We start from the raw sequence: 27502 nt of genomic DNA on the forward strand, positions 1-27502 counted from the left end.
CTGTACCCCGGTGAGAGTCAGTGTGTGTGGGATCCGTACCCCAGTGAGCGTCAGTGTGTCTGGGACCCGTGCCCCAGTGAGAGTCAGTTTGTGTGGAACCTGTACCCCAGTGAGAGTCAGTGTGTGTGGGATCCATACCCCAGTGAGAGTCAGTGTGTGTGGAACCCGTACCCCAGTGAGAGTCAGCGTGTGTGGGACCCGTACCCCAGTGAGAGTCAGTGTGTGTGGAACCTGTACCCCAGTGAGAGTCAGTGTGCATGGGACCCGTACCCCAGTGAGAGTCAGTGTGTGTGGGACCCATACCCCAGTGAGAGTCAGTATATGTGGAACCCATACCCCAGTGAGAGTCAGTGTGTGTGGAACCTGCACCCCAGTGAGAGTCAGAGTGTGTGGAACCCATACCCCAGTGAGAGTCAGTGTGTGGGACCTGTACCCCAGTGAGAGTCAGTGTGTGTGGAACCCATACCCCAGTGAGAGTCAGTGTGTGGAACCTGTACCCTAATGAGAGTCAGTGTGTGTGGAACCCATACCCCAGTGAGAGTCAGTGTGTGGAACCTGTACCCCAGTGAGAGTCAGTGTGTGGAACCCACACCCCAGTGAGAGTCAGTGTGTGTGGAACCTGCACCCCAGTGAGAGTCAGAGTGTGTGGAACCTGTACCCCAGTGAGAGTCAGTGTATGCGGAATCCATACCCCAGTGAGAGTCAGTGTGTGTGGAACCTGTACCCCAGTGAGAGTCAGTGTGTGCGGAATCCATACCCCAGTGAGAGTCAGTGTGTGTGGAACCCATACCCCAGTGAGAGTCAGTGTTTGTAGCACCCGTACCCCAGTGAGAGTCAGTGTGTGTGGAACCCATACCCCAGTGAGAGTCAGTGTGTGCAGAATCCATACCCCAGTGAGAGTCAGTGTGTGTGGAATCCATACCCCAGTGAGAGTTAGTGTGTGGAACCTGTACCCCAATGAGAGTCAGTGTGCATGGAACTCGTACCCCAGTGAGAGTCAGTGTGTGTGGAACCCATACCCCAGTGAGAGTCAGTGTGTGTGGTACCTGTACCCCAGTGAGAGTCAGTGTGTGTGGAACCCGTACCCCAGTGAGAGTCAGCGTGTGTGGGACCTGCACCCCAGTGGGAGTCAGTGTGTGTGGAACCTGTACCCCAGTGAGAGTCAGTGTGTGTGGAACCTGTACCCCAGTGAGTGTCAGTGTGTACGGAACCCATACCCCAGTGAGAGTCAGTGTGTGTGGGACCCGTACCCCAGTGAGAGTCAGTGTGTGTGGGACCCGCACCCCAGTAAGATTCAGTTTCTGTGGGACCTGTACTCCATTGTGGATGAATGCTGTCAGTAGGGGAGGGGTTTATTTGGGGGAAAACAGAACGAAGCAGTGTGAGTTTGTGAAAATGTGCAAACCCAATATCCTATAATGTTTTAATTATCTTAAAATACCCAATTTAGAATTTTACCCAATCAACTCCCCAAAGATATAAATCTGCTTTTATGTTTAATAATTTTAAATTAAAATGTCCTTTTCAGATTGAAATATGATTAAACAAAGTTTACAAATTTCTCATGTCTTTTTAATCTAGTAAATCCTATTTATAGAATAACACAGTCCAATTGCTGAAATATGTTTAGACAAGTTGAAGCAAGTGGTAATCAATCTGTACAGGACTCTGATCAGACTGGATCTTGAACAGTGTCCAGTTCTTGGGTCACTGTGAACGCACAGAGAGGTGAGGTACTTGTAATCATGAGGTGCACCCCCAGTGTCGTTGTTGTGAGGAAAGACCAGAACAAAGGGTTGAGTTTTCACTTTTTCACACTGATCCGGATGTAGTTGACCTCTACCGACCTCAATTTCCTACATTGTGAAATCACTCCACATCCTCCTCATCTCGAAACTATCACTCAGGTTGACCCAGTCCCTTCATCCCAGCTAGCAGTCTGACACGCACTTACCTGGCTTTCTCCAACACCTCCCTCAAGTATACAAAACTAAACACAATTGTCCGGATGGGACTTGCCCAGTTCTCTGTACAATCTGTCTTGGGTTTGTGGTCTGTGCTGTTGTGATAAAGCCCAGCATCTCACCAGCCTTTCTGATCTTTGTTTTATCTGGGAGCTGGCTCCTGAAGTTGTTTGTACCTGGAACCTTAAATACCTTTGCTTTACCCCCTTTTCCATGTACATATCTTGTTTAATTTGTACTCCTATCTACAAGTTTTCCTTCCAAAATGTCGTGACTTACACTTTGTTATGTTAAATTGTGTGCACTCCACAACAACAACAACTTACATTTATATAGCACCTTTAACATGGTAAACCTCCCAAGATGCTTCCCTAGAGTATAATCAGACAAAATGTTAACATCAAACCAGAGAAGCCACATTAGGACAGGTGGCCAAAGGCTTGATTACAGAGGTAGGTTTTAAAGAGTATTTTAAAGCATTAGAGACATGGAGAGGTTTAGGGAGAGAATTCCGGAGTTCAGCAGCTGAAGGCACGACTGCCATTGTTAAAGTGATTAAAGTCAGGAATGTGCAAGGGGCCAGAAATAGAGGAAAGATCTGGGCGAGCTAGAGGAGGTTACTGACATGGAGAAGGACAAGGGCAAGGAAAGATTTGAACACAAAGATGAGAATGTTAAGGCATCAGTTAGGATATGGACCACAGAGCCTAACCTATGTCCTTTCGCAATTTTCTGATTTCTGCTTTGCAATTCATCATCCCTCAGCATTTAGTGCCATGTGGAAACTAGAATCAACTCCCTTCCTTTCTCAAATCCCAGGCTTTTCTATGTAGAATGAAAATCTGGATTCCCAGCACAGATTCCTGGGAAAACCACATTTCCAAGAATTATCCTTTCATTAAAAACATAAGAACTAGGAGCAGGAGTAGGCCATTCAGACCCTTGAGCCTGCTCTGCCATTCGATAAGATCCTGACTGATCTCATTGTGGTCTCAATTCCACTTTGCTCTCTGCCCCCGCATAACCCTTGACTCCCTTATCTATCAGAAATCTGTCTAACTCAGCCTTGAATATATACAATGACCCAGCCTCCACTACTCTCGGGTAGAGAATTCCAAAGATTAACAACCCTCTGAGGGTAGAAATTGCTCCTTTTTAAAAATTCATTCATGGGATGTGGGCTTCGCTGGCTGGGCCCAGCATTTATTGCCCATCCCTAGTTGCCCTTGAGAAGGTGGTGGTGAGCGGCCTTCTTGCGCTCATCTCAGTGTTAAATGGGAGACCTCTTATTTTTAGTCAGTGCTCCCTAGATTCCCCCCATGACCTCCTAACCAATTTCCTCTCCATGTAATGAGGTTGCTTTCATGTGTTTTAGTTTAGTGAGCAATCCCTGGAGCCTGATCGAATGTCTGCTGAAAACCCATGTATGTATCAACATTGGTCTTCCTCTACCCACCAACTTGGTGATCCTGTCAGAGACCCCCCATTAAGTTAGTTAAACATGTCCTTCCTCTCACAAAACAATTGACTTACTCTAACCTGATCGTACTTTTATGAGTGCTTTCTGACAATTTTGCTTGCTAATAGATTCAAGAAGTTTACTCACTGCTGATGTGAAGCTCAAGGGCCTGCAGTTACTTGGTGTGGGCCACTGCTCCCTCTCCCTCTGTCTCCAGGCTTCTGCTGCTATCTCTGTCGACTCATGGGGAGTCCATCACACGTGACTGTCTAAAACAGAGAAGGCTCGTTCGGGGAGACACTGACCACGTTGGCAGTCTTCATCGGGAAAGTGCAGAGGTGAAGTCGGCGGGATCGCGTAACGCTCCAAATAGCCCACCTACCCAACCATTCAAGTACCACCTACCCCACATGTGACAGAGTCTCAAGGTCGCACACTGGACTTAGCAGCCATTGCAGAGCCCATCGAACTGGAGTGGAAGCAAGTCATTCTTGATCCAAAGAGTCTGCACTCACATCTCTGCAACAGACTGCTCCCTCTAACACTCCATTCCCATAACAAATCCTTTTTTCTTGATTATCCCTTCTAATATTCCCAGATTTGGATCATTTACACACATTATTTTAGCTTCAATATCACTCTTGTTACAGTTTCTGTCTATACCAATGGCTATAATTTGCACCCCCCTCTCCAGTCCACTGCTGGTGTCTTTTTCTGCTGCAGAGACTGAAACCAATCCACTCAGTGAGAGTGAATGGGAAGGGATTTGTTTAATTGGGATTCTGTACACTGGGAGTGAATGGGAAGGGATTTGTTTAATTGGGATTCTGTACACTGGGAGTGAATGGGAAGGGATTTGGTTAATTGGGATTCTGTACACTGGGAGTGAATGGGAAGGAATTTGGTTAATTGGGATTCTGTACACTGGGAGTGAATGGGAAGGGATTTGGTTAATTGGGATTCTGTACACTGGGAGTGAATGGGAAGGAATTTGGTTAATTGGGATTCTGTACACTGGGAGTGAATGGGATGGGATTTGCTCCATTGGGATTCTGTACACTGGGAGTGAATGGGATGGGATTTGCTCCATTGGGATTCTGTACACTGGGAGTGAATGGGGAACAGGTTAAATGACACATCCTTCATGAGTCCTTCATAAACAGACAGTCCACTCCTCTTTTCAGGCACCCCCTTCTCCATAAAACCCCCATTTCTCCAAATCTCTCCATCTGTAACACTCTTTCTGTAACACTTTCTTCTCTGTACCACTCTCCTCTCTGTAGCTCTCTCCTGTCTAACCCTCCTCCCTGTAACACTCCCCTCTATGAAACACTGTCCTCCCTGTAACACTCTACTCTCTGTAACACTTTCCTCTCTATAACTCTCCTCTCTGTAACATTCTCCTCTCTAACTCTTCACCCTGTAACACTCTTCACCCTGTAACATTCTCCTCTCTGTGACTCTCCTCTGTAACACTCTACTCCCTGTAATACTCTCCTCTTTGTAACACTCTCCTCCCTGTAACATTCTCTCTGTAACTCTCCTCCCTGTAACACTCCCCTCTGTAATTCTCCTCCCTGAAACACTCTCCTCTCTGTAACACTCTCTCTATATATAGCAGCCATTTACCACTCTCCCTTTCCAACATCCCCTTCTCTAGCGCTCAGCTTTTGTGAGGCTCCCAGTGACACTTCTTACTCTATTGCTATGGCAACTGATCCATTTTCTATGTCACTGAATTACCTTGTAATTGTCACAGATGCCAGAGGGCAAATGCAGCTGAGGATTACACAGAATGTCACCAGTATGTTCCTGTGTGAAACTGTATACATTCATACTGCAAACTGTCCATTTCTATCTGGACACCCAGTGGTTTCAATTCTCAATCATTCTGTTGTTGAATGATGGGATCAGGTCTAGTTCCAGTGTACATTCTCAATATAGTTCAATCAATTCAGGTGGAATATTACTGAGGTTGATCTGATACGTGGGACATTCATTCTTTACAAGGTGTTACTATTATGGCCTGGCCTTCATACCCATATTTCAGTACATACCTGTTCAACTGGTTTGCTGCCAGTCATCCTCATTAAAGTGTCAGCCCCTGGTGCAGGTGAGAAGCTGGTGTCAGTGTGTTGGACCAAGGCCTGTCACCCCCGCTGTGCCCTGTAGTCGCCTCATCCATCACTGTATCTCTGTGAGATAGCACTGAGGCAGACGAGAGGCTAATTGGAAGCAGATGGGGGGGAAAATTGCCCCCTTTGAACCTGTGTGCACTGTAACCACACAGGATTTGACACTGAGCCACTTGTGAGCTGTACAATTCCTGCCCCAGCCCCTTGCGTTGAGTATGTTGGTTTACTTGAGCACCAATTTGTAGTTTTCAATTTATCTCATCTGTAAAGCCCACTCAACAGAAACCTTGTCAATAGCTCAGTCCACCCATTCATTACTTTGTGTCTCTTTCATATACTGGCAAAGTATTGATCTGCACTGTCATTTGCTATCACACCCCCTTGTTAACCAGGGTAGGAAATGTCCTGCAGTATCTGAAGTGAGTGGGTCATTGCACTGATATTTGCAGTTCATCCATTGAAAGTGCTTGTTAATCACAGAGCAGGGAATGGACATTAAGCATCAAGGTGGAGAGCACTGTTCTGAGTCTAGTTAGCTGCTGCCAATCCCAGAATAGCGTCAACTGAGGTTAGCCAGCATCAGGGAGTGTATCTGTGCCTCGCTTAGTTCCAATGACTCTATTTAGCAGCGTATTAGATACAGGGACAGCTCCCACCCTTCGTCGCGTGATCTTTGCTCCAAATTGGAAAATGGCCACTGGGTGAGCAACTGGCACATGGTTCATCTTCAATGTTGTCACTGAGCTAGATCAGCCAAATTCTTGAAAGAATCACGGTTAACTGTAAAATGCTCCCTGCAAAATTGAAGAAAATGTCTCCTCCCATTGTCTTTACAGTTGATCCCCTCCCAAAGAGCTCAGTCAGTTAATTGAACGCCCAGTGTGAGTGAGACACGCAATCCCGGAATCCATCAGCCCCGCTCCATGCTCATCTCAGCCACAGTGACAGAATTTGCCTCTTGCTAAAGAATCCATTCCAGCTCCCTTATCCTCACAGCTATGCAGGGATTCCTGCTGTGAAGTGTTTGTGCACTGACCGGATTGGATTCTGATGTGAAGCTCTTTGTAGTGGAATAGGGATTCAATTTCTGGGCTCGCTTAGACAAGTACCTGAGTGGTGTCAGAACTGTTTCCTAGCAACAGTCTCACCTTCATTCACAGTGTGAAGAAGGGAATGACAGAGCAACAAATGGGAAAATGAAGGAGAATTTTGTGCAGTAGAATTTTCTCCAGGAGCGTGAAGCTTGAGAATGTAAATTTAATTTAAAATGGATGGACAGCGGTAAATATCAGCTCAGTTTGAGAATGTGTCTTTTTGTTCTTATATGAGCAGGAGTTTGAAAACTTCACAATTGCAGAATTGGCAACGCTTTCTGTTTTGCAGCCACTTTATTCTAGGCCCCAATTTCTCATCGTCTCACAGAACCACAGAATTATTATAGTGCAGGAGGAGGCCATTCGACCCATCATGTCTATACCTGCTCTCCAAATGAATATTCCACTTAGTGGCATTCTCCCACTTTCTCCCCATAACCCTGCACACTCTCCTTTTCAGATAACAGTCCAATTCCCTTTTAAATGCTTCAGTTGAACCTGATTCCGCCACACACTCAGGCAGAGCATTCCAGGCCTTAACCACTCACTGTGCTAAAAAGATTTTTCTCATATCGCTTTTACTTCCTTTACCGATTAATTTAAATCTGTGTTCTCTCGTTCTCAATCCTTTTAGGAGTGGGAACAGTTTGTCCCTATCTACTCTGTCCAGCCTCCTCATGATTTTGAACATCTCCGTCAAATCTCCTCTCCAGCGTGTTTCTTCTCCTTCTCCAATTTATCTACGTAACTGAAGTTTCTCATCCCTGGAACCATTCTCATGAATCTTTTCTTCACCCTCTCCAATGCCTTTTCACCCCTCCTAAAGCACAGGGCCCAGAATCGGACACAACACATCAATTGCAACTGAGCCAGTGTCATATACAAGTTCAGCATAACCTCCTTGTGCAGCCTATGCCCCGGGGGGTGGGCAGAATGTTTCGGTTGGCGTGTGGGGTCGGGTCCCGCGCGCCGATGCGTAAAACGACGCACGACGACATTGGGAGAGCGCCCCGATGTCACCGCGCGCCATCGCAATATCTCGGTGGGCAGGCGCGCAATGATCTCGGACATGCGCCCGCCATTAGTTACCTGGCCACTTCAGGCCCTTGAGACGCACCAATTGGCAGTGATTTTTCGGGGCCCGTGAGATCTTCATGTCATCGCACGGGCACAATGGGTAGGCGGGTAGGACGCATTTGTATAAACCCCATCCACGGGCGGGAAAAGAGGGGTCAGTGGGGTCACGAATGTGCTCAGTCAGATATTTATTTTTGAAAGTTATTGATATTTGACTGTGTGAGCAGAAATACTTCAAAACTCATACCCGCTGCTTGGTCTGGACTCAACCTTCAGGTCAGCACCCTGCAATGAAGATCCTTTTTGGGGCCTGCAAGTTTCAGGAAGCCTTCCCTTAGCCTGGGAGTGGGAGTTTTGCTCCACTGGAGGCACCTCCTCTGAGGAGGGAGGGAGGGCTAGAAGGGGGAGGGGGCCAGGAGTGCACATTCAGCCTCCGGGGGAGCCACCTTTGGGAGGAGAGGCACAGACACAAGGGGCGCAGGGCCAAGAGGTAGTCCAAGGTGGAAGGGGCCGCAGCAGACGCCACTATCCTGCTGCCAGGGTTTACAGGCAGCGATACAGCTACCTCAATATGTCTGAGGTGCAGTGCCGAAGAAGGCTCCGTCTCTCAAGGGAGACAGTCACTTCTATTTGTCAGATGATTGGCCCTGAGATTTCCGCTAACTGTGTGGGTGGACACCCCAAGCCAGGGTCTCTAAAGGTCACAGCTGCCCTCAACTTCTATGCCTCTGGCTCTTTCCAGGGCTCGGTGGGTGATCTTTGCGGTGTCTCCCAATCAGCTGTCCATACTTGTGTCAAGCAGGTCACAGAGGCTCTGTTCAGGCATTGATGTTCATCCACTTCCGCTGGGACGAGGCCAGCCAGACAGAGCGAACTAGAGGCTTCGCGGCCATTGCTGGCTTCCCCCGTGTCCAGGGTGCTATAGACTGTATACATGTGGCCATCAAGGCGCCAGCGGGTGAGCCCGGTGCCTTCGTCAACAGGAAGGGCTTCCACTCCATGAACGTGCAGATAGTGTGTGATCACAGGATGCTGATTCTACAAGTCTGTGCAAGGTACCCAGACAGCTCCCACGACGCCTACATCCTCAGACACTCCCAGGTGCCGGGGCTCTTCAGTGCTCCGGCTCGGCTGGATGGGTGGCTGCTGGGTGACAAGGGCTATCCCCTCAGAAGGTGGCTCATGACGCCTCTCCGCCATCCAAGAACAGAAGCTGAGCAGCGGTACAATAGGAGCCAGGGCACCACAAGGGCTGTGGTGGAGAGAGCCATCGGTCTTCTCAAGATGTGCTTCTGATGTCTGGACCATTCAGGGGGCTCACTCCAGTACCCCCCAGATCGAGTGTCGCTGATAGTGGTTGCATGCTGCGCTCTGCACAATCTTGCTCTGGAAAGGGGCAACGTTATGGACAAAGAAGATGTCGACGCAGTGGCTGGGGCTGCACACAATGAGTCCAGCAGTGAGTCCGAGGATGAGCACACACAGGGAAATGCTGAGGGGGTAGACGCTAACCCAGGCTTACTGCAGGGAGGCAGGGACACCCGGGAGGCTTTAATCCAATGAACCTTCAGCTAACACACCACCGATGGACCTCCAACAAAAGCCTGTGCTGCAGGCTCCATCTGCCTGGATATAGGAACATTAACTAAGGGCCAAGTCAATAATGCTCAATGCGACACAACCCACTCATAACATCAGGGTAACCATCCACCTGCAGAGGAAAAGAGACACCCTCAGCCACGGTCACATGTCTAAATTTAATGCTATAACAAAATGATCTTAAGGAAACAAAATGACAAAGGTGTTAAACACCACACCAACTAATCATGACCTCATTGCGGGCAACACAAAAGCACCAGTGAGAAACCCGTGGTGTGCCTAAGGTGCCTTAAATTTATGCTTTTGGGTGCTACATTTTGGTGCTGCCCCCTCGCTGGGAGTAGCACCTGAGACAGCCTGCTCACTCTGCTGTCCTGTTGGCCTCGATGACATTGGCGACGTCCTCTGGTCCGTGGAGCCTCTGATGGCCCTACCTGGGAGGGCATCTCCCCAGTCGTCACAGCCTCATCAGATGCAACGGCCATTGGCAGAGGGGCAGAGGTGCTGCTGCCCTCATCCGGAGCGCCCTGAGAGGAGCCCGCAGAGACGACAGGCAGCTGCTGCGGACCTCCCTGCTCACTGTGGGTGGATGGGCACCAAGGCTGGGAAACTAGGTGCCCAGACCATCTCCCACACTGGCACTGACCAGCTGAGGTCAATGCCGATGTGAGGGCTTGCTGGTCAGAGCGCATCCCTAGGAAGCCCTGATGGGTCTCCTGGAGGAGCCTCTCCACGAGAGCCGTCGCTCTCTCCATGGAGGAAGCATGGCGCTCGGCCCATTGGCAAGGGTCTGCGTGGACTCCTCCACCACGGAGACCAAGCCAAGCATAGCCTCATGTATCTCCGCCAGACCCTCCCACACACCCTGCTGGACGTCCAGCGTTTGCTGCCTCATGGACGACTCCAGAGGCCCATCATCAGCCACCGACCGAGCATGTGCCTGGTCCTCCGACTGCTGGCACCATGGGCACTTTCTGTCTCCGCCAGTTCCTCCAGCGACTGTGAAGTGCCGCATGGTGCATCTCCAGATCGAGGGCCTCCTGTTTGAACCTGGAAATGGTGGCCAACTGGGCTGGCCCTCCGCCAGTCCTCAACCGCTCGGCAGCATTAAGAGCATTCATCAGGAGTAAAGAGCATTGATTAGTGCAACTTGTACCTGGAATCTCTTCGCTGCTGTCCCACCCCAACCAGACTGGAACATTGCAGGGCTCCAGTGCCTCCTCACCCTGCAGCTGCCGCACACTCACACAAAGATGCCAGGCCTGCCTCCCCACCCCCTCACCCTTGGCCAAATGCAGCCTACATCACATTTGGCACCACACAGTCCAACCTTGCTAAGCAAGGAGGCGCAAGCACGTGGAAGCAGATGGATCGGTGCCCCCGCTATCTGGAAGTCCCCCTCCCAGCGAGTCACCATCCTGCTTTTGACAAGTTTTGCAGTTGCAGCACTGCCCCAAGGTGCAGATCCTCCAGGTTGACCCCAAAACAATACTGTGGGTGTCACTGTACCACATGCTGCGGGTGCAGAACCCATCTCATCAACACCCTCTCAGGGGGACCTCAGCATGGCCAATATCTGCTGGCCCACCCAGCGAGGGACACAGGCCGTCAATGATTCAATGCAGTCGCTACACTCAGAGTTGGGGGGTGGGTAGCCAGGGGGGGGAAAGCCTACCCGCTGGGTTCACTGATCAATGGCAACATGGTCCTCACCCTTCCAGAGCGCGAAAGGTCATTCAAGCACTTGTGGCACTGGATCCAGGTTCGCCGCACCGAGTCGCGGGAGCTCACCACCTCCGCCACCTCCTCCCAGGCACATTTGGTCATGTGGGTGGGGGGGCCTCCTCCTCCCGTCCCTCGGAACAAGGACCTCCCGCCGTGCTGCCACCTCCTGGAGGAGGGCAGCAAGGCAATCGTCTGAGAAATGAGGGGCACAGTGGCCCCCCCCGCCTCACCCTCCTGCCTGGCCTGCTCACCAGCAGCGCTCTGTTTGGCCGTGTTTGACAGCCTTTGGAAGGCTGCAGGAGGACTTTTAAACAGGCCGCCAGGTCGCCATTGGACCCAGTGGTCATAGCAGTCGTCTGGCGCCACCCCTGAGTCTAAGGAAGACTGAAATATTATGGCCAGTGCCTCCGCAGTATCCACGCTCACTTCCCTCAATATCCTTGGATGTATGTCATCTGGTCCTGGTGTCTTATCAACTTTAAATACAGACAGACTATCTAATACTTCCTTCCATCAATTTTAAACTCTTCTAGTGTCTGAATTACCTCATCTTTCACCTTGGCCTGGGAAGCATCTACTTCCTTGGTAAAGACACATGCCAAGTATTCATTTAATACGTTAGCCATGCCCCTTCCTCCATGTGTAAATCCCCATTTTGGTTCCCATTTGGCCTACTCCTTCTAGCTCCCTTGTACTATTTGTATGCTTATAGAATATTTTGGGATTATCTTTTATTTTAGCTGGCAGTCTCTTTACATACTCCCTCTTTGCTTCTCTTATTTGCTTTTTCACCTCCCCTCTGAACTTTCTGTATTCAGCTTGGTTCTCAATTGTATCTTCTACCTGACATCTGTCATAAGCACACTTTTCTCTGTATCTTAATTTCAATCTCCTTTGTCATCCAGGGAGCTCTGGATTTGTTTGCCCTACCTTTCCCTTTTGAGGGAATATACCTTGACTGTGCCCAAATTATCTCTCCTGTGAAGGTAGCCCATTGTTCAGCTACCTTTTTTTTATCCTGCCAACCTTTTCAGTCCAGAACTGTTCTTACCCCGTGGCAGTTGGCTTTCCCCCAGTTAATTATTTTTACTCTGGATTATTGGCACATATATAAATGTGCTATCCACAAAGCTCTCAACCTCATGGATGCACCGTGGTGACACTAGCTGCTGCTCAAGTTACGAAACCCGGAGCTCAAGCTGCTGCAACTGAATGAACTTTCCTGCACAAATGGTTATCAGGACATGGGAAGCATCCTGGAGTCCCCACATAGCACAGGATGAACATTCTACAAGTCTGTGGAGCTCTGCCATTCCTCTGTCAGTTAACCCATCAGCTGCTAATAAACCTTACCAATACTAATAAACCTTACTGCTGTTAATAAATCTTACTGCTATTAATACACCTTACTAATACTGATAAATCCTATGAATACTTAACACACCTTACAGGTAGTAATAAACCTTACTTAAAAATATAAAACAAGACGCGCCAGCTATTCACTTGTTTCTTATTAATATTTAATATTTTCACCTTAGATGTGGAAACAGGTTTATTTATTTTACTGATACTTTGATCCTGGAAAACAAGATTCCTCATTGGCAAGGACAGGAATTCAGATAGAGTGCCTATTTTCCTGATTCTAACTCTGAACCCTCCTCAATTCCCCATTCCCCACTGGGGAAAGGGAGTCTTCATCAGAGTAGGGATGGGGAACTCAGGTATAAATATCCTCAGCTAGAAGCTCTTCCACTTTGTTTAGGCAAGTTGAGTTGGGAAATGGCGGCAGTGAGTTTTTAGATGATATAAGCAAAAAACTGCGGATGCTGGAAATCCAAAACAAAAACAAAAATATAAATACCTGGAAAAACTCACCAGGTCTGACAGCATCTGCGGAGAGGAATACAGTTAACGTTTCGAGTCTGTATGACCCTTCAACAGAACTAAGGAAAAATGGAAGAGAGGTGAAATATAAGCTGGTTTAAGGTGGGGGGGGTGGGACAGGTAGAGCTGGATAGAGGGCCAGTGATAGGTGGAGATAACCAAAAGACGTCATAGACAAAAGGACAAAGAGGTGTTGATGGTGGTGATATTAGCTAAGAAATGTGCTAATGGGGACATTAAGGGTAGAAAGCAGGACGAGAAAGGTACAGATAGCCCTAGTGGGGGTGGAGTGGGGTGGGGTGCGGATGAGGTCCGGACTACAGAGCGTGAAAAGTGGGAGGCCAGCCAGGATTAGATTGGGATATTTGAGCCTGGAGGTAACAAAGGCTGGGATGAGGCGGATGGGGGTGATATTCGTCATTGTTGTCATCAGCCGACCCTCGCTTCGAGGATGATGCCTACTCAGGGTCACAAGTTTCTGCCATGAGTCTCCAGGTGACTAAACAGGCCGATTCTCGACCTCCAGATCTTTAGGCACATCGGGGGTCCAGAGATTTTCTAGCCCTCTCCCCATTGTGGGTGATCAGAGGCTATGCTGAAAAACATTGCTCAGTCACAGATGCTGCTGCCCAAAGACACTTCTGTCCCAACACAGGTGTCCAATGACCTTCAAGCATCTGTCAACTCTGTGCAGATTCTTGACTAGAGACTCCAGGTTCACAGCCCTGTCCCCGTCGCCAATTCTCCATCACTGCAAGACTGGCAAATGGACCCCGGTAGAAGCCTGTACATGGCTTTGTTTAACATGGGTACCCATGGGTGCCCTCACAATCTTGACCTGTTGGTGGTCAGATTTTAGTGATGTGTCAAAACACGACTGGGACTACTTTACCGCTGCAGCATTCTTTCATTTTTGCAGATATTACGGAGGGGGAAATAGGCAATCTTGGTGATGAAGACGATACAGGGTCAGAATCTCAGCTCAGGGTCAAATAGGGTTCTGAAATTAAGAAGAGTCTTGTTCAATCTCAGACTCTTCAAGAAGAGGAAAGGATTGGGACACCTGGATTTGGCACCGTCATTGCAGACACCCAGAGGAATCGATCCAGTGAAGTGCAGCAGACATGTTGGCTCATTTCCACTCAGAGATTTGTTTAACAATCTATTTGAAATGGATTTGGAGGTTACAGAGAGAGTTTTGCTCTGAGGGATTGAGATTGAGTTAGGGCTGAGTGAGGTGGGGGAGAAGACTGAAGGAAAAGCTTAAACCTGATATGCAAGGATGGGTAAATATTCTGTCATTTTCATTGATATCCTCTGGGGTCTGGGAGCATTTATAAAGAATTTAGAGATTAAATGGGGGTAGAGTCAGTGATAGATGAAAGAGTATATGGCACTGTGGGAGGTGATTAAATGGATGGTAGGGTCAGTGATAGGGGAGAGTGTACATGGGGCTGTGGGAGGGGGTTAAATGGGTGGGTAGAGTCAGTGATAGAGGAGAGTGTACATGGGGCTGTGGAAGGGGGATAAATGGGTGGATAGAGTCAGTGATAGGGGAGAGTGTACATGTGGGAGGGGGTTAAATGGGTGGGTAGAGTCAGTGATAGGGGAGAGTGTACATGGGGCTGTGGGAGGGGATTAAATGGGTGGGTAGAGTCACTGATAGGGGAGAGTGTACATGGAGCTGTGGGAGGGGGTTAAATGGGTGGGTAGAGTCAGTGATAGGGGAGAGTGTACATGGGGCTGTGGGAGGGGATTAAATGGGTGGGTAGAGTCAGTGATAGGGGAGAGTGTACATGGGGCTGTGGGAGGGGATTAAATGGGTGGGTAGAGTCAGTGATAGGGGAGAGTGTACATGGGGTTTTGTGAAGATTGGGAGAGATGCCTTTTTTCCTTGCTTGCTTACTCATGTGCGAACTTTGCTCATTCTGCTCCACCATTGACTGCTCTAAACTCTGGAATTTCCTCCCTGAACCTCTCCTCCTCTAAGATTCTCCTTAAAACAGCCCCTTTGCCTAAGCTTTTGGGTCAAATCTCCAAAGATGTGGCTTAGTGTCAAATTTAATTTGATATCATTCCTGTGAATTACCTTGGGCTCTTTTAGGATATTAAAGGCACTTGATAAATACAAGCTTTTATTGTTATAAAACAAGAAATTGAGTTAAGTCAAAAGCAAATCTAGAACTGGCTCGAATTATTATTCTCTAATGTCAGTGTCAGTATAATATGCAATGACTTGTACTGGAAGTGTACCCGCCTCCCCACTCCCACCGTCAACCACAAAAGTAGTTTTGAGTATTTCAGCCCTGCGGGACCTTTAGACCAGTGGATTACCCAATTTTCACTCTGTGCTCTGGACTCAGTTAAGCGCTCCCAAGTGGGGCCATGGAAGGACAGTAATAAGAAGGTGGTGCCAATCCTGAATGTTGCACATTGAACCCCTCGCCTCCCCAGCACCTCCCCCCACCCCCCCCAACTCACCCCCACTGGTGGAACGGAAAGGCTGCTGGGCTCAACTGTGATACAACTCATGGTCAAACAGCTCATTATCATTCACAGTCTTGGGTCTGGCACGGAAATAAACAATTGGCCAAAGCACGAGGGTTCAGTTGGAGTTAGAACCTTCAGGAGAGAGAAATTGGAGGGGGAGAAGGAAACAGGAAAGGTGTTAAATCGATTTCCTACCTTTGGGATGGTCCAGACTGATACAATGAGGCGTATCTCACAGCATGTGCTAATGGGTTGAAACATCTTTTCACAGATGTAGAGCGATGTAATGTAAATAGTGATTAGATTTTATTGTAATCTCGAAGGAGATTAGAAAGGCTTTCTCTTATATTGCCAATTAAGGGGGTGAATGGAATAGAATTGTGTTGAAAGCTTCTTGCCAGAAAGCGAGCGTTTGTTTGGATCAGTGCCAGGCAGTGCCTGAGAGATGCAGAGAAGAGAGATGCAGCACCTTCTCATCTCTAGGAGGGACAACTGCAATCTGTTAAGAGTAAATGTTTGTCGTAGTGTGTGGTAGCTCTCTGCCTGTGCAGAATACACATCGGGTATCTCTCTCACTGACCCTGTAGGTTTTGGAGAGGACGAACTATCCGCGCCTGTGGTATTGACGTGGGGTATCTCCTCACCCCTTGTGGTGTTTGAGGGTCAGTCAGAAGGTCATGAGTTCAAGTCTCAGTCCAGAGGCTTACACACAAAATTATGGCTCACACTGCAGTGCAGTACTGAGGGAGCGCTGCACTGTCGGAGAGGCAGTATTGAGAGAGTGCTGCACTATCGGAGGGTCAATACTGAGGGAACACTGCACTGTCGGAGAGGCAGTATTGAGAGAGTGCTGCATGGTCAAAGGGTCAATACTGAGGGAGCACTGCATTGTCGGAGGGTCAGTACTGAAGGAGTGCTGCACTGTCACAGGGTCATTACTGAGGGAGCGCTGCACTGTTGGAGGGTCAGTACTGAGAGAGTGCTGCACTGTCAGAGTGTCAGTACTGAGGGAACACTGCACTGTTGGAGGGTCAGTACTGAGGGAGTGCTGCACTGTTGGAGGGTCAGTACTGGGACAACTGTGAAGGACGCTATATAAATGCAAGTCTCCCTTACTTCTTGCTGAGAATAGAGCTACCATTTGTGTGTCTCTGACCAGTAACAGCTGTGTTCTGACTGCTCAGTGCAGTCCCTCTAACCACACAGCCCTAAGAGACTTGATAATCTGTCCTTTGATGCAAATATTTACAGATTACAAATTCCGCAAAGGATAAATTTGCTTTCTTCACAGTTTGCCATGTATAAAGGTTCAGTAAATGTAAAAATGTGACACAGCAGCACAGCTGTTTCTAGTTAATACCTGGCGTGAAGTTACACCGATACCATGACTTACTCCAATTACAAAGTGTTTTGAAGTTTGTAATTGGAGCTTCGAGAATAGCACGGAAAAGGGGATTGAGAGAATGCGAAGGATGAAAAATATGAAGTATTTGGAAAAGATGGAAGAGGGAACTATGGGATAAAGGAGGAAGAGAGATTAATGAAAAAAGAAAGTGATAATGGAAGAAGGAAAAGCAAAGGGTGAAGGAGGAGAGAAAGGGAAAGAGGAAGGAGGGATGAAAAGGGAAAAAGTGAAATATAAGCAAGTGTAAGAGTGGAAAGAGAAGCAAAGGTAGAGAATGGAGCAGAGAAGGAGGGGGTAGAGAAAGCAATATAAGGGAATGAGAAAGTGATGGCATTAGAGAGAAGGAAAGGGCTGAATAGGGAAGAGAGAATAAGGAGGAATGCAGTCGACAGCACTAATATTACAGTGAAAAAACATTGTCTAATCCACAATTAAAGGTTCAATGACAGAAACAATTCAGCATTTGGTGTTTTCTGGTCGTGTTGAACCATCTGTTTAATGCACTTTTTTGTTTACTCTTTCACAGGATGTGGGCATCGCTGGCTAGCCAAGCATTTGTTGCCCATCCCTAATTGCCCTTGAAACAATGATGGGTGGTCCTGGGCTACAGCACTTCAAGAAGGCTGCTCACCACTACCTTCTCAAGGGCAAATAGGGATTGCTGCAAATACTGGGCTAGGCAGCGACACCCAAATCCAGAGAAAGAGAATTTATAAAATAAACTAGTTCAAACACCCTTTAAATAAAACAAGACTTGTGCAGATGGTTAGCATGCCTGAACCTTGAGGTGTGACTTATATTCTGCAGCTGATGGTATATGTTGTAAAATCACAGGTGTTTATGTATACACTGCATTGTTCAGTCAGTAACTGCAATGTGAAACTGCTCTAGGCTACTCCTGGTTACATGTCTATGAAGACATATTTCTTGCAAGCAATTTGGATAATTTATTCCAGTTCAGGGACCAGCCCTACTTTCTGTACTGCTTCATCATCAGAACCCAGCACCCTAAAAATAGCACCTGTCACTGATGCGACTTCAGTCTGCTCTATATTCCTACTCTGCTGGTCGGCTGGTACTCTAAGAAGATCACTGATGCCCAAATTGCAACTCAACACATTTCTTGTACAACTTCACCAACTTCTTCTGCATTACCTTTCCTTATATTGTCCTTGGCAGAGATATTAATCAGACTCATCAGACTGTCTAGTTTGCCTAAATGAAGGGAATAGGTTACATTAAGCAGGTTTGTATTTCCTTGAAATTATCAGGTTCGGGGGTGATCTGATCACGTTGTTTAAAATGTTAAAAGGATTCAATAATATTGATATTTCCTCCGGTGGAGAATCAGGAGAAGGGTGATAAAATCTTCAAATTAGAATCATCTTGCAGTTACTGACCCTTTCAAGAGTGAAATTAGGAGGCACTTTGTCACAAAAAAAGCTAGTGGGAATCAGGAACTTTCTCCCAAAAAAAGGCTGTGAGTGCTAGGGATCAGCTGGAGCTTTCACAATGAGATTGATAGATTTTTGTTCAAGGATAAAGAGACATGGAGCCACGATAGGTAAATGGAGTTAAGGTACATATCAACAGTGATTGAATTGAATCGCAGAACAGGTTTGAGGGGTTGAATGGCCTCCTCCTTGTTCCTGTGTTTTTAAATTTTGCATGTTTTGGATTAGTTCCTGTGCTCAGCAAGGGAGGAATTTTGTATGTGTGTGTTATGGACAATAACAGATACGGGTAGAGTTTGGTATGTACATGTTATGGACAATAACAGACACAGGGGGAGTTTGGTATGTGTCTGTTATATAGAATAACAGACACAGGGAGAATTTGTTTTTTTTTTATGTTATAGACAATAACAGACAAGGGGGAATTTGGTATGAGGATGTCATAGACAATAACAGACACAGAGAGTTTGGTATGTGTATATTATAGACAGTAACAGACACGGGGGAATTTCGTATGTGTCTGTTACAGACAATAACAGACACGGGTTGTCACATAAGGAGGTAAAATACAGAGGCAAGAGCAGGCCATTTGGCCATTGAGCCACTTCTTCCATTCAATAAGGTGATGACTGGTTTCATACTGCGACTCCATTTTCCCCACCCTATCCCCATATCCCTTCATTAATTGTCTTGGTGGCCAAAATGCTATCAACCTCAATCTTAAATATATTCAAGGGAGGAGCATCCATCAAAGGAGCAACCGCCAGGAGAGAACCCCAGAGATTCACAACCCGCCCCGAGTGAAGAAATCTCTCCTTATCTCAGCCCAAAAATCCTTATCCTGAGACTATGACCCCAGGTTCTGGACCCCTCCAACCAGGGGAAACAACATCCCAGCATCTACCCTGTAACGTTGTCAACAAGTGTAATGGAAGATTACATCTTGTTTGCAGTAAGTTACCAACTCCAGTTCCATGAAGAGTTAAATCTGCGCGTTTGCCATTTAATTTCTGCTGCATACACTAATTGTGTCTTTGTGTTAAATTCCTGTCTGCACTTGCATAGCACTTAGACTTCAACACTCGTGAAACCTCTTTATCCCTTTGGTGCAAAATTTGAAGAATTTGTAAATAAGCTGCCTAAGGAATTGCGAAGCATGTTATACTCCAGGCTGGTAGTTCCACACAATCACCAACTTAAATCCCACTAGTGGGAATTTCAAGATGGTCAGCAGCTTTCTGAAGTCAATTACCTCACATTAAGACAGATGAAAGCTCCTTGATAGGGTATTGATGAAATAAGAAGCAAGTGAAGTTGGCTTTAACTTTATCAACAAAGTATTTCTAGGTCAGTCTCAGAAGGGAGGCCCATGATGTATTCATTTCCATTCCACCTGCCAGCCACATCTGGTCCCTGCACTGCACGGCTTGAATGTACATGCAGAGAGATCTGTTGACCTGGCCTGCAAACAGACCTAAGACCACAGTTATGGAGAGACAATGCGCTTACCCAGTGCATCACCCAGTGCTGCTCCCTCATTATTCACCTTCATAAGGCCTACAAAAGAATAAAACCATAGAATCTGGCAGCACAGAAGGAGGCCATTGGGCCCATCACACCTGAGTTGGCTCTTTGAAAGAGCTATTCAGTTAGCCCCACTCCTCCCTGCTCCTTTCCCTCATAGCCTTGCTAGGTTTCCCTTTTTGAGTATTTATCCAATTTCCTTTTGAAAGTTCCTATTGAACCTGCTTCCATCGCCCTTTCAGGCAGCGCATTCCAGATCACAACAACTGGAAGATCAAATGCAGGTGAGCTTATTTTCACAAATCAGCTCCCAATGCCTCTGCAGAGAGCTGGATGTTAAATTATTGCGCTGCCATTGGGGTTACTGACTGAAGCTTTTACCCCTCCTATTGCTGCCTGGGTTTTGTACACCTGAATACACAGCAGAAGTTAGTGAAGCCACATTCTGATATGGAGATTATTGGAGGATGAGAACAAATTGAGTTGGCGATTGTGGAGATAACTGACTGGAAAATCCAGATTACAATCTAATTTTCATGCCTTCGTTTTCTTTCAGTGTATGTGTGGAATTATCCATCATCCTTTGCAACAAAGGTGACCTATTGAGGCTGAGGATTCTGGCCGACATTCATTGCAGGCAAGTGGGATGTCACTTTAATCCTTCTGGTTGGAGCAATTCCTCTCTACAGAGGCAGATCTACATTTCTGTGTTGGCCGTTTCTCAAATATTTGCAGTGAACCCATGCTGGGGACAATCATAATTTGCTTTCTAGCAGTTAGAGCCTGTTCTTAATTTGTGGTGGAGCTACAGTGTTGCTCAGGGCAACCCCATTGAGAATGGGCTGATAGATCTGGGCACACGATGTATTATTCTGCTGCTAAAGACGGGGCTGTGTGTATGATGCTGTAAATAGGCTTATACTGAGGTCAACCAGAGGCTGTTGGCCATCGTTCACGTCCTGAGGGTCAAGTGGAGACTAGTGATTGTGTTACTGGAACAGTTGCTCATGGACTGGTTTCTACGCTGGACACCAGACCCGATTAGATTAACTAAATTAGATCAATCAAATATCAATGGCCAGAATATTGCAGTCGGCGTGCAGAGGCAAAGTGACGTGCGATGACATCGGGTGTGCGTCCCGATGTCATCGCGCATCATTTAGATATTTTGTTCAACGGGCACGCGCCAGAGGTGGCTGCATGCCCGCCACACTGTCAAAGGCCTATTAAGGCCATTAAGAAAGTAATTTAGCTAATTAACTGCGCTGCCTGTCCAACCTTAAGGCTGGCAGGTAGGTGAAGAGCCCAGGCAACCTTCGCGTTTTTCGGGAAACCTCATCCACGGGCGGGATGAGGTTACCTGAAGGTTTTATAAAATCAATAAATAAATTTTGCTAAATTGGCAAACATGTCCCAGCTCATGTGACACTGTCACACGAGGGGACATGTCTAAATAATTTTTCTCTTTGTTTATTAAAAAATTTCATTACGTACTTAATCTCCCTGAGGCAGCTCCGTGCCCCAGGGAGATTGCTGCACTCTTTCATGTGCATGTGCAAAGGAGCACAGACCCCGACTCTCCCTCCTCCCCCCACCTGCACAGGTAGCGCTGAGCACTACGGCACGCATTTTACACTGGGCGGACCTTAATTGGCCCGCCCACATAAAATGGCGGCGCGCAGCCGATCACGGGCGGCAATCGGCTCTGCACCCGCTTCCACTCACTCCCGTCCGGCCTGCCCGACATAGGTAAGTTTCTGGCCAATGTGTCAGAGAGATTGATTTTGCTCTTCTCATCATTGTTGTTGTTATGATATGGCAGGTGGCATTTGCCAGATTGACTAAATCCACAAGGGAAACTTGGCCATGCTATCACAACAATTTTGCGAGAAGGCTGGTGCACTGAAGTCAGAAGCCCACTTCCGCCTTTAGGGATTTTAAAGAACAAATTAAAACATTTATTAACAAAGGAAGAGCAAACATAAACACACACAAGATTACAGTTACACAGTTATAACAGTTACCAAAATTTCTACTTGACCAGACTCCCAACTACACACCCCCTTTAAGGCAACAGTCCAAATAGATTCCAAATTTATAAAGGCATCCAGCAATTTTATCACAAGTACCCATTGGACAATGAACCTCCAAAGGCTTTCAAACTTCTGCAGGGTGGCTAGAGATTTTTTCCCCATGTCTCTTCACACGGTGTACCTTTCAAGATCTCACACGGCCACGCCTCAAACAGCTTTCCATCCTTCTTTAAATATATTTTATCCCTTTGGAGTTGTAACTCCCATTGTTTCCACTTGTTTTTAGAAGTTACTTTTCCCAGAATATAAAAATCTTTCATGTTCTCATTTTGGCCAGCACTTTTGGGAAAAATGCCTTATTTATCTTGCCAGTTGTAAACATTTCCCATGTCCCTTTGAAAATCAAACACTTCTTCACATATATAAAAATGCGAATTTCATTCACATGTATACCTGCTGACCTCACCCTAGCTTTACTCATCTCCATTTCAAATGCCTATTTTACACCTAATTTCTTTGATAATTTAAACCTTGCGGACTAACCATCTCTAGTTTAGTTATATTGCGCACACACACACACACACACACACACACATCCACACACACACACCCACACAGACACACGCCTGTTTCAAAGTGTCCCTCAATAATATTAGGAAAGATATGATAGATCCTTGACATTGTTCAAGGATTGTTATTCTTTATAGAAATATTGTGTTTCCTCAATGTCATCTCAGGAAGTCACACTATAGAACAAATGACCACCACTATTCCATGAAATGAAAATGGAAATCAGGAAAAGCAAAGTTGGCAACGGTTTCCTGAACCCCAAACAGTTGTGTTTCAATAATTTCTCTTGGGTTTTGCTGGTGAGTTGGTCAATACATGGTCATTTACTACTTGTTTGACAGGACGTCTGCAGGGCACAGTCACTGAGTAAACCGGGTTATGAGCCAGCCACTCCTGGGCTAGGAGGGCCATTCTTTCAGGATGGCTGTTTTGGGAATTTCCAAAACATAAATCAGTGCCTTTCAAAAATAAAAACTCCAATTGTCCTCCTGTTTAATCAGATGGAAAGATTTTGAAATGAGATTAAAATGTTAGCAGTAATGAGGTTTTCACTTGGAATGCTACAAATTTCTTTTTTACAATTTAATCTGACAGCTGCTTATAGAACACCAAATCACATCTCAGACACTGCATTTACTCCACTCCCAGTCACTCCCTTGGAAGACAGCCACTGTTATTGTGTAGGCAACACAGTAGCAATTTTGCACTAGCAAGATCCTCTTAGTACCGTGAGCAACAGTCAGTCCCTGTGCTTTGCTGGTGTTGGCCAAGACACCTGAACTTCCTGCTCTTCTTCAACATGTACTAGACACACAGGAGCAGGTAGAGTTTGGTTAACATTTCATCATAAGGACTCCCCTCTGACAGTATGGCGCCCCCTTGATATTGACCCTCCAATTGTGCAGCACTCCCTCAGTATTGACTCTCCCACAGTGCAGTGCTCCCTCAGAACTAACCATCTGACAGTCCAGCACTCCCTCAGTACTGACCCTTTGACAGTGCGGCACTCCCTCAGTACTGACTCTCTGACAGTGCAGCACTCCCTCAGTACTGACCCTTTGACAGTGCGGCACTCCCTCAGTACTGACTCTCTGACAGTGCGGCACTCCTTCAGTACTGACCCTTTGACAGTGCAGCACTCCCTCAGTACTGACTCTCTGACAGTGCGGCACTTCTTCAGTACTGACCCTCTGACAGTGCTGCATTCCCTCAGTACTGACTCTCTGACAGTGCGGCACTTCTTCAGTACTGACCCTCTGACAGTGCTGCATTCCCTCAGTGCTGACCCTCTGACAGCGCTGCATTCCCTCAGTGCTGACTCTCCGACATTCCAGCACTCCCTTCCATCGATGAGGGCAGCAGAAATTCCCGGAATGTAGTAACCGATTAAAACCGCTGTTGTCAATTAGCTGAAGGATTGGGAGGCAACTTTATGCATTTCATTTCATGAATATTTAATGCTGATAACAGCTGTTTATTTATTTTAATTAATAAATTAAATGAAGTGCAGCAAAAGAGTAAGTGGACATTTTATCTCTTTAATACCAACTGTCTCTGCTGAATAGTTTTTAATGCAAATTTTACAAATCAGCAGGTAGCAACAACCGAAGAGCCATTTAGTGGGCCGAGCGAGCTGGTGAAAGCAAATTGCAATAGTTTTCATTGAGAAGCAAAGGTCCAGGGTGGAGTATGGTACTGGGGTTAAAAAAGGAGGGAAGCAAACGTGAAACGTGCACGATGGGTATCGCAGAGAAAGGAGTTTCACATACTTGAGATCTAGGAAACGTCACAAGAAGCCTTGTATTTCTGTAGCGCCTATCCTGAACTCAGGCCTTACAGCAGGTGCAGGGCTTTTGAAGTTTATGCAACGGGCGATTTTCACACAGCAACTCCCACTAGCAGCAAAATTATAATTTGTTTTCTAGTAGTGTTGGTTAATGGATCAGTATTGCTGGGGAGAATTCATTCCCCTGCTCCTCTTCAGAATCACATTGTGTGATTTTCAGTCAGGAGGTTGTGGATATAAGTCCCACTCCAGAGAATTGGGCACATAGTTCAGGCTGACACTGAAGGAGTACTGCACCTTCGGACCAGTTCCCTTTTGGATGAGACATTAAACCGAGTTCCCATCTGCTCCCTGAGGAGTTTGTACAGAAGACTGATTGTTGGCCCCACTGTTTCGAAGAAGAACAGGCTGGTTCTCCCCGCTAAACCGTGAGTTCTCCGTGACTAAAACAGACCATCCGGTCATCGTTGCATTTCTGTTTGCGGGAGCTTGTTGTGACTCTTGCACTTTCTTCATTACAACAGTGACTACAATTCAAAAATATTTCACAAGTTCGAGGGCTTGCCGGGACATCCTGATACGGTGAAAGGCACTCAAGAAATTCAAGTCAGTTTTTTTAATAAGGCAGCAGGAGATCATTGGACAGAAAAAAAACCCAGATTCACAAGCGAGGCCAGTGTTGATACACTAGCTGCCATTGATTCACTTGTGCTCTGTTCCAGTGAGAATCTTAATACAATCAGTCAATCCCCCTCATATTTTCCAGCTACCTTCTTTCTCTCTGTCTCCAGTTAACTCATTAAGCAATAACACAAGATCATAACGGGTTTAAGAGAGTCAAACAATGATTCCTGAATGGATCTCTCTCTATCCAGACTCAATTACTGCTGGCAATGTCATTGCTTTTACCAGCCAGCTCTCCTTGCTTCATTCTTAACCTCAGATATTTCACCATTTCTTATTTCTGTCCCCAAGCTACAGAAGCTGATGGAGTCAGCAGCACATTGGGGAGGGAGTAGGGAACCTTTCTGAGTGGGAATCAGATTGAGGGGGCCGACGAGACTGGATTTTGGGGTTGCGATCCGGGGTGAGGGAGGAATGTGGAAGTTCAAGAGGAACAAGGTGTCATCTAACTTGTCTTCCTCTGATCTTCTCTCCTTGGTGCTGCCAACTTGCCCCGTTTGAAGTAGGTTCGATCCCCCACATTGGGTATCTGAGGCTCTCAGTGAGGTAGAAGATGCTGATGTTCAGGTGAGGCGCTAAGTGGAGGCTTCACTTCAGTGCTCCAGCTAGATGTTAAAGCTCCCATCATTTGAAGAAGAGGGGGGGAACTTTCCCCTGTGCACTGGCTGACATTGCTCTCCCCTCCCCGCCCTCAACCAACACCACCGACAGCACAAAAGCAAAACACTGCGGATAATGGAAACCTGAAATACGAACAAAACCTGCTGGAAAAGCCCAGCAGCATGTTTGGAGAGAAACAGAATTAATATTTCAGGTTGATGGTCATTTCAATATTTTTTTCTTATACCACCAATAGTACATCAGCTGATCACGTTACCTGCACAAAGCCTGTTCTTCAAAGTATATTCGTTGCAGGTGAAGCACTTAGAGATGTTTCTGAGAGACACACAACCAGGCACTATGTAAATGTAGGCCCTTTACCCAGATTTCACCGAGATAAGAGAAGACTTAGCTCTCTAACCCTGTCGCTGTTCCATCTCGCCCACACTCTCTACATCTCCCTCCAGTGCTGTACATTCCCCCTCTCTGTATGTCATTCAGTTCTTCCCACATCTCATCCTGTTTGAGAGGAGATAAATTGGTGCGATGCCCTATAGTCATTTTATTTCTAATAGAAATTCAACATGAGCCTTACTCTTGGATTGAACTTGTTCTGCAGTGTTTAATTTCAGCACAATTTAAAGAAAAAAACTCAGCTTCTCTTATCAAAGAAAGAAAATTAGGCCCCAGGTGACACAGACCACATACTTGCACATTTTCTTCGGAGGACAGTTTAATTCCAATGGTTTGTGAGATTTTCTCTTTCTCCCTCTCAGCTCAAGCAGAAACAGCGGAATGATCCTGTGACTGTTATCCTAACGTTTTTGGAACACTGGTGGGCATGGCAAGCTGTTGGCATTAACTCATTGCATGCCAATGCATTCTGTAAGAGTATAGAACCACCATACCCACAGGACTGGCTTGTGACTGGGTTCTGGTAACCTGTTCAAATGCTGCACCTCACATTGAAGTCATGTTGATGTTTCTCTGTTAATTCTCTCCCCTGTATGAGTTCAGCCTCACTTTCCTGGATACCAACAATGGACTTTTTGGTCTTTCGAAGTTAATTTCTTCTGGTTAAATGTCAAGGATGGTTTTGGGTAAAACAAAAACTCCTCATATGTTAAACAATGTCTTAAGACTTGCTGCACATCACCATCCTATTAAACCCTATAAACAGCTTTAGAGCACAATCATTTGTTAGATCCAAGGAAAAGGACAAAACAATCTCATTTCAATTTATCCAGCTTATAGAGTGTGGGGTTTCTAATTGTTACCAGTGTTGATCTGACTCCAGGAAAATGCAGCTCTAAACTCTTTGTGCCTCTGTGTCTCAGCCTCTTCTGAGTCTGCTTCTCTTTTCCTTTCTCCTTCATACTCTCATCTCCACTATCAGTTCACGTCTATCGCTTCCATCTTGTATCAACATCTCACTCCTCCTCATCTCATACCTGTCTCAGCTCCAGCTCATTTCCCTACATACAAACATATGAAATAGGAGCAGGAGTAGGCCATTCGGCCCCTCGAGCCTGCTCCGCCATTCAATAAGATCATGGCTGATCTTCCTGTGTTTCGATTTCCACATTCCCATCTACCCCCGTTAACCTTTGATTCCCTTGCCTAACAAGAATCTACTTACCTCTACTTTAACAATATTCAATGATCTCGCCTTCGGAGGCAGAGAGTTCCAAAGTCACACAACCCTCTGAGAGAAAACATTTCTCCTCATCTCTGTCCTAAAAGGGCGACCCCTAATTTTAAAACAGTGCCACTGAGTTCTGGACTCACCCACAAGAGGAAACACCCTGTCCATGTCCACCTTGTCAAGACTCTCTCTTTCACTCTGTTTCTCCTGTCTCTACCTTTGCCATGTTAACTGGCTCTGCCTTATTCTCCTCTTTTCTCCATCTTGCTGTCATTTGTATCTCACTCCATCTCACCTATCTCTGTCTCCTTGTTAACAATGTTGACCACTCACCTCCCTGTGATTCTTTTACTCTTTTTTTATTCATGGGATGT

General features: G+C 46.5%; 1 long non-coding RNA gene across 1 annotated transcript in view; it reads left to right on the forward strand.

Annotated features, from left to right (window-relative positions):
- Positions 1-20423, forward strand: part of LOC144670045 (uncharacterized) — a 313238-nt gene extending 292815 nt beyond the window's left edge. Inside the window, exon 3 of the long non-coding RNA XR_013573812.1 lies at positions 20367-20423. This is a non-coding gene — a long non-coding RNA (uncharacterized LOC144670045). The remainder of the gene's footprint in view (positions 1-20366) is intronic.
- Positions 20424-27502: the final 7079 nt, after the last annotated feature.

Source organism: Cetorhinus maximus, chromosome 30 (assembly GCF_964194155.1).
Source record: "Cetorhinus maximus chromosome 30, sCetMax3.hap1.1, whole genome shotgun sequence".
In the NCBI taxonomy this organism is placed as follows: Eukaryota; Metazoa; Chordata; class Chondrichthyes; order Lamniformes; family Cetorhinidae; genus Cetorhinus; species Cetorhinus maximus.